We start from the raw sequence: 10,057 nt of genomic DNA, 5'->3' as shown, positions 1-10,057 counted from the left end.
AACGACAAAGGCAACTTGTCAGAGCAATTTGAGCTGCCCCCATCACTCCCAGCATTCTACTCCTCTGAAGTCAGGTTTTGTCCTCCTACTGCATCTCCCCACATCCCATCTCGCAGCAGAACTCTGGCTGCAATTAAACACTGCCTTGGCTCTGGTGGCATTTCAGTTGAAAAAAATACATAGAGAAGGAAAGAGTATACAGAGATCATGTGAGCAGTTGCGTGGGGCTCTTTGCAGTCAGTGGATGTGTGCAGGCCCTGCAACGTGCAAAGCAGGAGCAGCTTGGAGGGGACAGCTGTGCCATGGCCTCACTGCAGCAGCAGTGAGGATCCCGTGTCCCCATCTCAGCTCTGCAGGAGTCACCTTCTGTGTATGCAATCACATCTGTAACCTGTGATCTGGGAAGTGTGCATAAATTCCATTTAGAGGCTGCATTCCAGCACGGCCTGAAGACTCCCCTTCCACCCACAAACTTTGGCTTTCCTTTGCTCTCTTTTCTCCTCTCTCGGTTTTTCCCCCTGGTGCTGATCTGTGCAGCCCAGGGGTTGGCAGAGTGGAGGCCCTGCAGGAGGAGGGAGAAAGAGGAGGGAGCTGTCACCTGCATGAGGGAACTGCAGCAGGGCCAGGGGCTGCAATGGGAGCTGCCTTGCTCTTATTTGTTGCAGTAATGCAGGGGATTTGGAACGAGCTGCATTGGGTAATGGGCTATAATTTGGTCCAGGTTTTCTGAATGCATTGTTGAGTATCCAAAAGTGAAAAAAGGAATGAAAACTCCAAGGAAATATCTGGGAGGAGGCAGAGAGCGGAGCTGAGTGCCTGCGTGCTGTCAGAGGCTCCTTTCTCACGGGGCAGCGCCTTGCATCATCCACCAGCTCAGCAAATTGCAGCTTAATCCTTTGTGGTGGCTTTGGGAAGGGATGAGGCTGGGAAGGGAGCGGGTGGGAATGCAGATTTCCATGAGCTGTGTGCACCCTTCTGCAGGCACCGGGCACGGCAGGCGTGGCAGTGCCTGGTCCTGACACATCAGCAGACATTTGTTCCATTCCCAAAAGAAGATCCCATGAAGCTGAACCATGGGATGGTTAAAGTCTTCTGCTGGCCTCCAAGTAGCCCCAGCACTCTCATCCCCACTTGTTTCTTTTCCTGTAACTGACTCCTATACTGCCAGCTTTGGGAGCCCTCCTCAAAGCAAAGCAAGGAAAGCAGAAGTGGGGAGCCAGCAGAAGTGGGCTGAGCAAAGGTGAGGGGCTGGGGGTGTTCTGAAGGCAAGGAGCACATAGAGCATTCCCCCCCCCCCCACACATGCACAAGGAACTATCGTGCTGCTTCTTGCTGCTTCCGAATGCCTGAGGGAGGGAGGGTTTCAAAGAGCTCATCCCAAGGCCACATCTGCTGCTGCTGCTGCATGTGTTTAAAACAACTCATTAAAGTTCCTGAAAGGCCTAAAAAATGAGTAATTCTCTAAATGAGCGAGTCTATAATAGCCCTCTAATAAGCTCTAATAGGAGACTTGTGTGCTGCTGAGCGTGCTGCCATGGAGTGGGCAGTGTGGGGCAGGATGGGACCAGCTGGGAGCAAGGGGACAGGGCAGGAGCAGGGGGTGACCCAGTGTCACAAAGTGTAAGCACTGACAACTGGGACTGTGGTCTCAGCAATGTGGCAGTGCCACCGTGAGGGCTGGGTCCAGTGGGCAGAGGGAGCCTTCATTTTCCTTCTGGCTCAGACCCCAGCAGGGAGGAGGGGGAGGAAGTAAAACCCCTCAGAATAAGGCTGGGTGCACATCTCTCTGCTCACACCCACCCTACTGGCAGCTCCTCCATGGGACCGCAGTGGACTGAGATGTGCCAGCATGCGGTGACACTGGGAGGTGGCGCTGGGTGGGTTGGTGGGACCGCTTCCCTCCCCAGCGAGCAGCATGGCAGCACGTGCTGCTTTCTCACCAAACACCTTCCCTTGCTGTGACGCCCTCCTGAGCATCGTCCGTGGGATGGATCTCCCAGCTTTCACCAGGGCTGGCATGCATTCAGCAATGTCCCACTGCATTGCAAGCGAGCAGATGACATTTCCTGGGCTTGCAAAGAGTTGGAACGTATCAGAAACTTCAGGATTCAAGATGTTCCTCTCTTGTTGTGAACAGTGTGTGCTGCTATATTGGTGAGATGATGTACCAGGCTGCTGGCACTGCTACATGCTGTGACATCATAGTGGGACAACTCACAGAGCTGAGCTGCACGTCCTGCCCCACAGCTCAGCCTTGGGGTGAGGCTGCTTCTCTCTTACAGCAGTAGAACATGGATGGGAAGCAGAGCCAGGCTGACCCACAGAGCTACTTCTGCATGGAGCATGGAGCTGTGGGGAGGAACAGGACAGCTGGTAACTGCAGCCCCGCAGTGCCTTGGGTGTGACATTGGCTGTACGTTGTTTCTTACATCTGTGATCTGGGGGCAAACAGGGGCCTGAAGTGATGCCTGTCACGGAGAAAACATCATCAGGTAAAGAAGACCTAAGAAACAGGAGTGAAATTTTACCAAACACCCTGCAAGGCAGAGGAAGGAGATCCATCACTCCTGCTTGACCTCATGGGTTGCAAGTCAAGATTTCTTTCAAGTTGTGTCTAGGCTAGCTTTGACTCCTAAACTCTCGGGGCTGTCACTGCAGTGTTATTAAACAACACTTAACCCAAACCAAAACCTCCCCACTGCCGCCGGGGTGCTACCCTGATTTCCTCTTTCTGAGGTCACCTGAGCTGGAATTAGGACTCAAAAGTGAGTCAGACATTTCTCAGCAGTGTTCAGGGCTGTGAAATTGGTGGATGTATCAATTAGTAATCCTGCAGCGCCTTCTCCTTCTTCCGGAGCACGCGCAGCATTTGTGCACAGCCCGCAGCTTGGAGGCACGGCTGCGTCACGGCCGCATGTCAGCACAGCAGCGTGGGCTGTGTTTATTTATCCAGTTGTCTTTATTAAATTCCAGTTAGTCATCCAGGTGTCCTGTCCAAGAGGAAGGTCAGGGGGAGGAAAGGAAATGGATGAGAAACAGAATTGAGCCGGTGAGATATACAGATGCATCCTTTGTTGTGCTCAGGGATGCAAATGTGCTGCTTGTGGTCACCCGCAGGATGAAGGAATGTGGTGTGTGTGTGTGTGTGTGTGTGTGTGAGTGTGTGTGTGTGGGTACGTGCTGACAACACCACTACCAACACCCGCAAAGGACGGTAAAGCTCTCTGCATACAAACTGGGCTGAATCTTTGACTGAGAACTTGAAGTTGAGGCCAGAGAAGTCTATTTGATTCCTCATCCAGAGGCCTGGACTGAAGTACTAGAGCTGACTGAGCTCCATCTCACAGCTCCCTGCAGGGGCTGGAGCACCTGATGCCATGTGGACAGAATGCAGCCATTCTCCCTTCCTTGTTAGGAGCCAGAGATGAGATGTTGCAGCCTCACTGACTGCAGGAGTGTACTGTTGAGGCTGCAGAGTGAAGATGCTGGGAGCAGGAAACGTGCAGGCTCATCTGCAGGATGCTGTTGAAGACTGCAGGTCGTTTTTGCAGACTGCAGGATGTGACTGCAGGAGACTTGTTCTCAGTTGGAGGCAGCAGGTTCCCACAGTATGGAGCTGGGCAGGCTGCTGCTCATCTCTGCCCTGCACTGGGGGTGCACCCCATGGGCACAGGGTGCAGGAATAAGCAGAATGCCGTAGGGCTGGAAGCAGGGGACATATCATGGAGGACCATGGTGATGGGAACAGCTTCTCCAAGCACGTACAGCACCAAGTTTTGTGTGTTCCCCAAAATTTGGGCTCTGACGAAAATTGGAGCCACAGATGCTGCTTCCACCCCCCCAAAAGGCAAGTTTCTCTGGAAACCAGGGAAGAGGGGGGAAATCCTCCCACGTCCCAGCTGCCCGCCCAGCTCATGGCTGCAGAGCTGCTTTCCTCCCCCTCTCTCACACCTCCCTCCATCTCTGCAATTCCCTTGGAGATGTTAGATCATTTTTCCAGCTCCTCCAGGTGTCCATAAAACCAGCCGCAGATTCCTCCATGGAGAGGGAGCAGCAGTGAGGAGGAAACTTGAAGCCATAGCAGTGCCCCCTCCCCATGCATTTTCCTGGGCAGAACCCCAACTTGGCAACAGGGAGGGGGCACCCAGGGCTGCCCAGGGGGCTGACTCAAGCAGGGACCCTGCAGGGGGGTGGCAGGTTGCCACATCCACTGGATCAACATCATGGGGCTATTGCTGGTGCAGAGCCCAACTGGCACAGCCGGGTCCAGCTCTCACTGCTGGGCTGTGCCCGGATGGTTTGAGGATGAGGTGGTGGTGGGCAGCCATTCACTGCTTGTGTTCGTCATGTCTGGAAACCAAACCACTGCATGCTGGGATGGGGCTGCGGGGGGTGTAGGGAGGGTGAGCAGAAAGGGGAGTGCAGAAAAGAGGCAATTTCTTCTTTTCTTCTGATTCTCCCCCTTTTTTTTTTTTATTTTTTTGCAGGCAGAAATGATCTCATGTTTTGTCTAATCTAAATTCTGTCAAGCAAGCAGGGAGAAAGAAAAAAAAAAAAAAGGGATGGAAAGCAAGCAAGAGAAGACTACGCAGCTAATAAAAATCTGTGAGACACATGTTGCTGAGCTGGGACACCAGGAGGGGCAGAGCAGGGCTCTGTGCTGGGGGTGCACAGAGCACCATGGCTGCAGCCTCCCCATCCCCAGGGACACCTCTCCTCCCAAAAGGCAGCACCACGAGGGCTCTGGTCACCAGAGGGTGCTGATGGGTCTGGGTGTGCGGCTGGAGCTGGAGCTGAGGCCGTCTCCCTGCCCATCCAACCCTCCAACATTACCGAAGAGGAGAAGTTTGCAAACCTGTCAGGGCTTTTCCTTTGCTGGTCCTTCCCATCTCACTCTGACGGAGCAACCTCCTGGGCTGTGTGTGTGGAGGAGCCCAGGGGGAGGCATAGAAAAGCCTTTTCTTGCCGTTCTCACCCTCCAAAAAGGTTTTCATACTTTCTTGGAAATTAAATCCCAGAGGGATTTCATGGCCTTTATTCCGTTCTCCCAGCAGCCCCATGCAGAGGAGTTCAGGGCTGTGTTCAGGCAAGGCCAGGGGAGCAGCCTGCTGCCTGGGACACGTTTGGAGCCAGCAGAAAAATATCAAAATGAGCAATGGTGACTTTAGTTTAAAAGATGCTTTTTTCTCAGCCAAATGTCTTCATTGCCTGGCTGCAAAAACTGTTGTGGCGGCATCTGTGCTCCAGAGGAGCCTTTCTTTGCCTCATCAGAGCAGGGATTGCCAGGAGGGTGAGGGGCAGTGGGGCTCTGGTTGGCACATCCAGAGGTGGTGGTGGGGCTCTGTGCCACACGGTGCTGCTCTGGGTGCTCACCATGCACTCTGCATCCTCCCCCACACCATGAAAGGAGATACCTGGGAAGGGGCAGTGGGTGACGCTGGCCCAGAGACAGGATTTGGGTCACATGTAGGACAGGGGGAGAAGTGGTGGGGAGCAAGGAGGGCGATGTTTGATCGAGGTCTCCACACGAGGACCGTGCATTACATTTCCAGGCCACAGAAACCACACTGCAAAGTTCCCGTCGCGTTCCGGAGGGACGGAGCCGGGACCGGAGGAGCAGCGCGGCGAGGAGCCTCTCGGCGTCGATTAACAAAACAAACAAACAGCATCGCCCATAATGAGCTCCGGCTTCGGGCGGAGGAGGGGTGATAAAAGCAGGCTGCCAGGCGCTGGGGAGGGGCCGTGTCCGGCTATTGCTGTGTCCTCATCCAGCTCCTGTGGGGAGGGGTCCACTGAGCTCCTCCAGCGCCCGATTCAGCGCTCAGCAGCGCCGGGTCCGATTCCTCAGCGCTCCCCATCCCCAGAAAGGCTCTGACACGGCTTGGGAGCGGACAGGTACGGGAACAGGGAGGGAGGCACGCTGGTACGAAGGCCCGTCCGATTTCCATCACAAATGATCTACGGCACCCCTGGTGCGTCATAAAAGCCCGGCACATCCCCCGGTGCTGGGAAGGCCGTGGCTTTTCTGCCAAAATACAAAGCAGCGTAAGGGGCCCGGTGTGTCAGGCAGTAATGAAACCCGTCTGGGAGCAGATCGCTTCTTTATCTCCCCAGCTCCATTTTCCTGAGGACCACGTTTTTTAATTTGTGTTGGATAAACAGTATGGGATTGTGTACGCAAAGAAGCTCTAATTATCCCCTCAGGTTGTGTTTCCTTAAAGGAAATGAACTGGGCATGGCATTCCCTCTTGAGAAATGCACCAGCGCAATAGCTTCCAGATTTCTCCCCGTGCCACGAACAGCCAGCAGTGAGGCTGCACCGGCCTTGCGAGGCAGGAGGGAGAGGTGCTGAACCTTCAGAGGCCCCAGGAGCTCCTCAGCCCACTTTTGGGATGATGTGTTCCATCCCAATAAGCAACTCTGAAATGTGGGCACTTCCCAGCAGGCCGGACCCCATGGATGCAGGAGTGAGGCTGATACTCGCACAGCAGCAGGGGCAGAGATGCCCGAGCACACAAGCTCGTGCTTTCAATATCCCAGAGGAATCATGATCAGAAGCCACCAAGCTCTCTGCTGGGTCACCTTGCCCACACATTGCCTTTGCTACATCTCTGCCCAGCCCTGCTTCATCCTTCCCACCAGCAGCCTGAGCTGCCCAGGGAAATATTTCCCTGCATAAAGTGCCAGAGATTATTTAGCACTGCACAGGCCCATGCCAGTTTGAAGCCATCCTTCAATGGATCACTGCTGGCCCCAGGAAATGCTGCTTGTCCCCAGAGGCCACGAGTGCCTCTCATGCCCCCCCAGTGCAGTCCAGGGACCCCAAACACTTCTTCAGTGTCACAAGTGCTCCTAGATAACCCCCGTGGGCAGATCATTTGCCCATGAGAGACAGATGAACCATGAATCTTCTGTATTTATCCCCGCTTCACAGCACTCAGCAATCTTTATTTACACTGCTGACAATTGCTTTGGGCTATTTTTAGGGTTTATTGCTGATTGTATCTTTAATGTTACCGGTAGTTAACTTGGCAGCAGTGGAGTTAATGCAGGAGGCTTTCACCTCCCCAGAGACCTGACATCAAGCCCTATTTATGGCGAGAGAAAGTGAGCCTGGTTCTTCCTCTTCTTCGCCCGCTGACCTCCATGCAGTCATAGAGAGGGGTGTGCAGAGATCCCAGAGAGGATGGAACCTCTGGGACGGCCCTGCAACAGGAGGCTGCTGTGCTGATATGTGGCTGTTCCAGAGCACACGGCATGGTGAGACGTCCTGCCAGAGCTGGGCCTCAGCACGGGCTGCCTGTGAAACAGCCCTGGGGTCAGGGAGTGGTGCGAACCAAAGCAGGGGAGCAGTTTTAGGGCCTCATGTGGGAGGCGTTTTTGTGAGAAGAGCCCCTGGCTGCCCCCAGCCATGCCCACCCTGCACCCCACTTCGTGAGCAGCAGCTCCGGGCCGTGTGGCTGCACAAACGTAACACAACCCTGCATTCCCTGCGCTGGGAACCGGCTTTACCGGAGGATTTAAATTCAATTTGTTTTATTGAAGTTTCTTTTTTTTCCCCGACCAATGCATCAAACTATCATTTTACTCAGATCAGCTGCTCTCAGCCTCGTCTTATGCCCTCCCCGCTCCCCCTCACCCCCCACGTCCCGCTGTCTGGATGAGCCCTCTAATTCTTTCTCCTCTTTCAAGCCCACCAATGCTTCCTGCAGCATGAGCCATAGAAATGCCACGAATTTCCTTTGTGTTGCTGCTTGGAGAAGGCAGGGGGGTGGGAGAAAAGCACAGCGCGTGGCAGCGCGAGGGCTGACAATAATCTCTGCGGTTTCTCTCCCAGCCCCAAGTTTATCCCTGTGCAATTCAGCATAGGAAAGCTAATAATGATGTGTCAGGAGGGCCCTGATGTATTTGTGTGGAGCTGCATGGCCGGGCCGGCGGTGCCTCCTGTGCTCCCACCCGCGGCTTCCTCCCGACCGAAGCCCCCCAGCCCTTCCATGCTGTTCTAATATCAGTGATTTGCAGGGAGGCCTCTTTTACTTTTCCACCTCCTCCCGCCCACCCAAAGGAGATGATCCCTGCCCTGGTCACCTCTCGTATTGTTAACAATAAGGCTGTGCTACTCCCGTCCACTTTCTGCAGCCTGCACGCCCCTCGGTGTTACAGCCAGATGAATGTGAGAACACCAAATAACCAGGCACTGTCCCCGTGTGCTACCATCAGGTCCTCCCCTCTGCCTCCGCTCAGGGTGGGCTCCAACCAAAGCGTGACTGTGCCCCAATGTACGCCCTATGGATCTGTCAGCATTGGAAGCCATCTGTGGGGGTGGGAGCAGAGTGGGACGGCGCTGCTGGATCACACACATGCATGCTGCTTTGCCCTCCCATGCACAAGGCTGGGACATGGCGCCCATCCCTGGGGTGTGCAAAGCCCTGCAAGGGGCAGTGCCACCCAGAGAGGTTTCGATGCCACCTGTGACCTCAGAATCAGAAAGGAATGGGAGTGAGTAATGAAATGCAGTTCTGTTCTTCCCAAGCAATGCATCTCTTGCTGCTTCAGTATTTTGGCTGCCTTGCTACACCAGCAGCAACACAGGCCTTATGCTACAGATGGTTTGTTCTGGGGAGATTCCCAAGTTACATCTTCCCTCTCTGCCTTTTTGTATGAAATGGAGCCATCTGTTTCTTTCTCTCTTTTCTCCTCGTACAAGCAGCTCTGTGCAAAGGCATGGTCCCTGCCTGTGTTATGGCCTGGGAGCAGCAACATGCGCAGGGCATCCTGCAGCCCGGCTCCTCCGGGTGCTGTGGGCAACCATGGGGGCTGCAGCACTCGCTCAGTCATCAATCACGAGAAGTATCTCAAAATAAACAATGCGAAATGAGCAGCCTTTCTTCTCTTTGGTCTCTATAGAGACCTCATATGATATACAAACAGTACAGACGATAATTTGTTGTTTCTCAGTTTAAGGTTTGCCATTACACTCTCTGTTTGCAAAGCAGCTTCTGTTCCCACCTATTTGTACCAAGGCTGCCGTGGTGTCGAGGTGCACATTTTTGATGCTGTGTGTGCAAAGGTTACGTGTGTGTTCGTGTGCAGCACTGCAAGCTATCCATGGCCGGGGCTGTGTGTGCATGGATGCACACTGGCGCACACGAGAAGCACAGAAGTGTGCCTCTGTATTTCCACATGCATGCCCACATGGATCAAAGAGCACAAGGATGCACGCTGGAGCTGCGAGGTGAATAGGACTGATTACCCATGCTTTGCAGGCACAGGTTTTGTGGGAGGGGCTGCAGGATGAGGTGAGCAAGAGTGCCCTGAGCCAGGCACGGCTGCTCTCATGGCACTGTGCACAGCAGTGCCTTTCCCTGCCCCGCTCTTCCTCTGCACCAGCCGTGCCCAGCATCCTGTGTGCTTCCCAGGGGGAACAACGAACAACTTCTGGGTACACTGCTCTTCTGTGCTGTGCTCTCCTGCTCCCTAGCACCTGCCACTTGCTGTGGAGAGTCCCCGCATTGTAACTGCAGAAACAATTATGTTTTCATTACAAAAGCAAATTAAGGCGGCTGCTTAATCGAGTTTATTAAATACCAATGAAGTCCCTGGGTAAATGAATGGCAAAGAGGCTTTCTGTGCTCAAGTCGGGAAGGAAACAGAGAAATGTAATCACGGAGCCAGGCTGGCTGGCACATGTGAACAGGGAGCTCAGAGTGCCCATGCAGGGCTGGGGCAGCCCCGGGGGGCCTGGGTGCACTGAGTGTGGCTGTGGATCCCTGCACACAGCCCAGGCAGGCTGGGAGTTGGTTTCACATGGAGTGCACAGGCATTTCCAAGGGGTCTGTTCTGCCTGGGCACAGTGCTACCCTTTGCAATGTGCCCCCATCCATTCACACCCATGCTTGGATGGGGCTTATCTCTGAGTTTGCATCTTCTGCATGTGGAGCTGCACTCAGTGCTCTGAGCTGCTCCTTGCTTCTGCTGTCCCAGACGGTGGTCACAATGCAAAGCCCCACTGCTGTCCCACTGCTGTTCCCATTGCTGCCCCCAACCCATCCCCTGC

General features: G+C 54.3%; 1 long non-coding RNA gene across 1 annotated transcript; it reads left to right on the top strand.

Annotated features, from left to right (window-relative positions):
* Positions 1-576: 576 nt before the first annotated feature.
* Positions 577-4,577, top strand: LOC116229491 (uncharacterized). Its single transcript, XR_004167035.2, has 2 exons — positions 577-2,492; positions 4,488-4,577. It is a non-coding gene; the product is annotated as an uncharacterized LOC116229491 (long non-coding RNA).
* Positions 4,578-10,057: the final 5,480 nt, after the last annotated feature.

This window comes from Phasianus colchicus, chromosome 14 (genome assembly GCF_987193195.1).
Source record: "Phasianus colchicus chromosome 14, bPhaCol1.hap1.1, whole genome shotgun sequence".
Taxonomy (NCBI): domain Eukaryota; kingdom Metazoa; phylum Chordata; class Aves; order Galliformes; family Phasianidae; genus Phasianus; species Phasianus colchicus.
The sequence above is the reverse complement of the archived record's forward strand: the minus strand, read 5'-3'. Positions and strand labels throughout refer to the sequence as shown.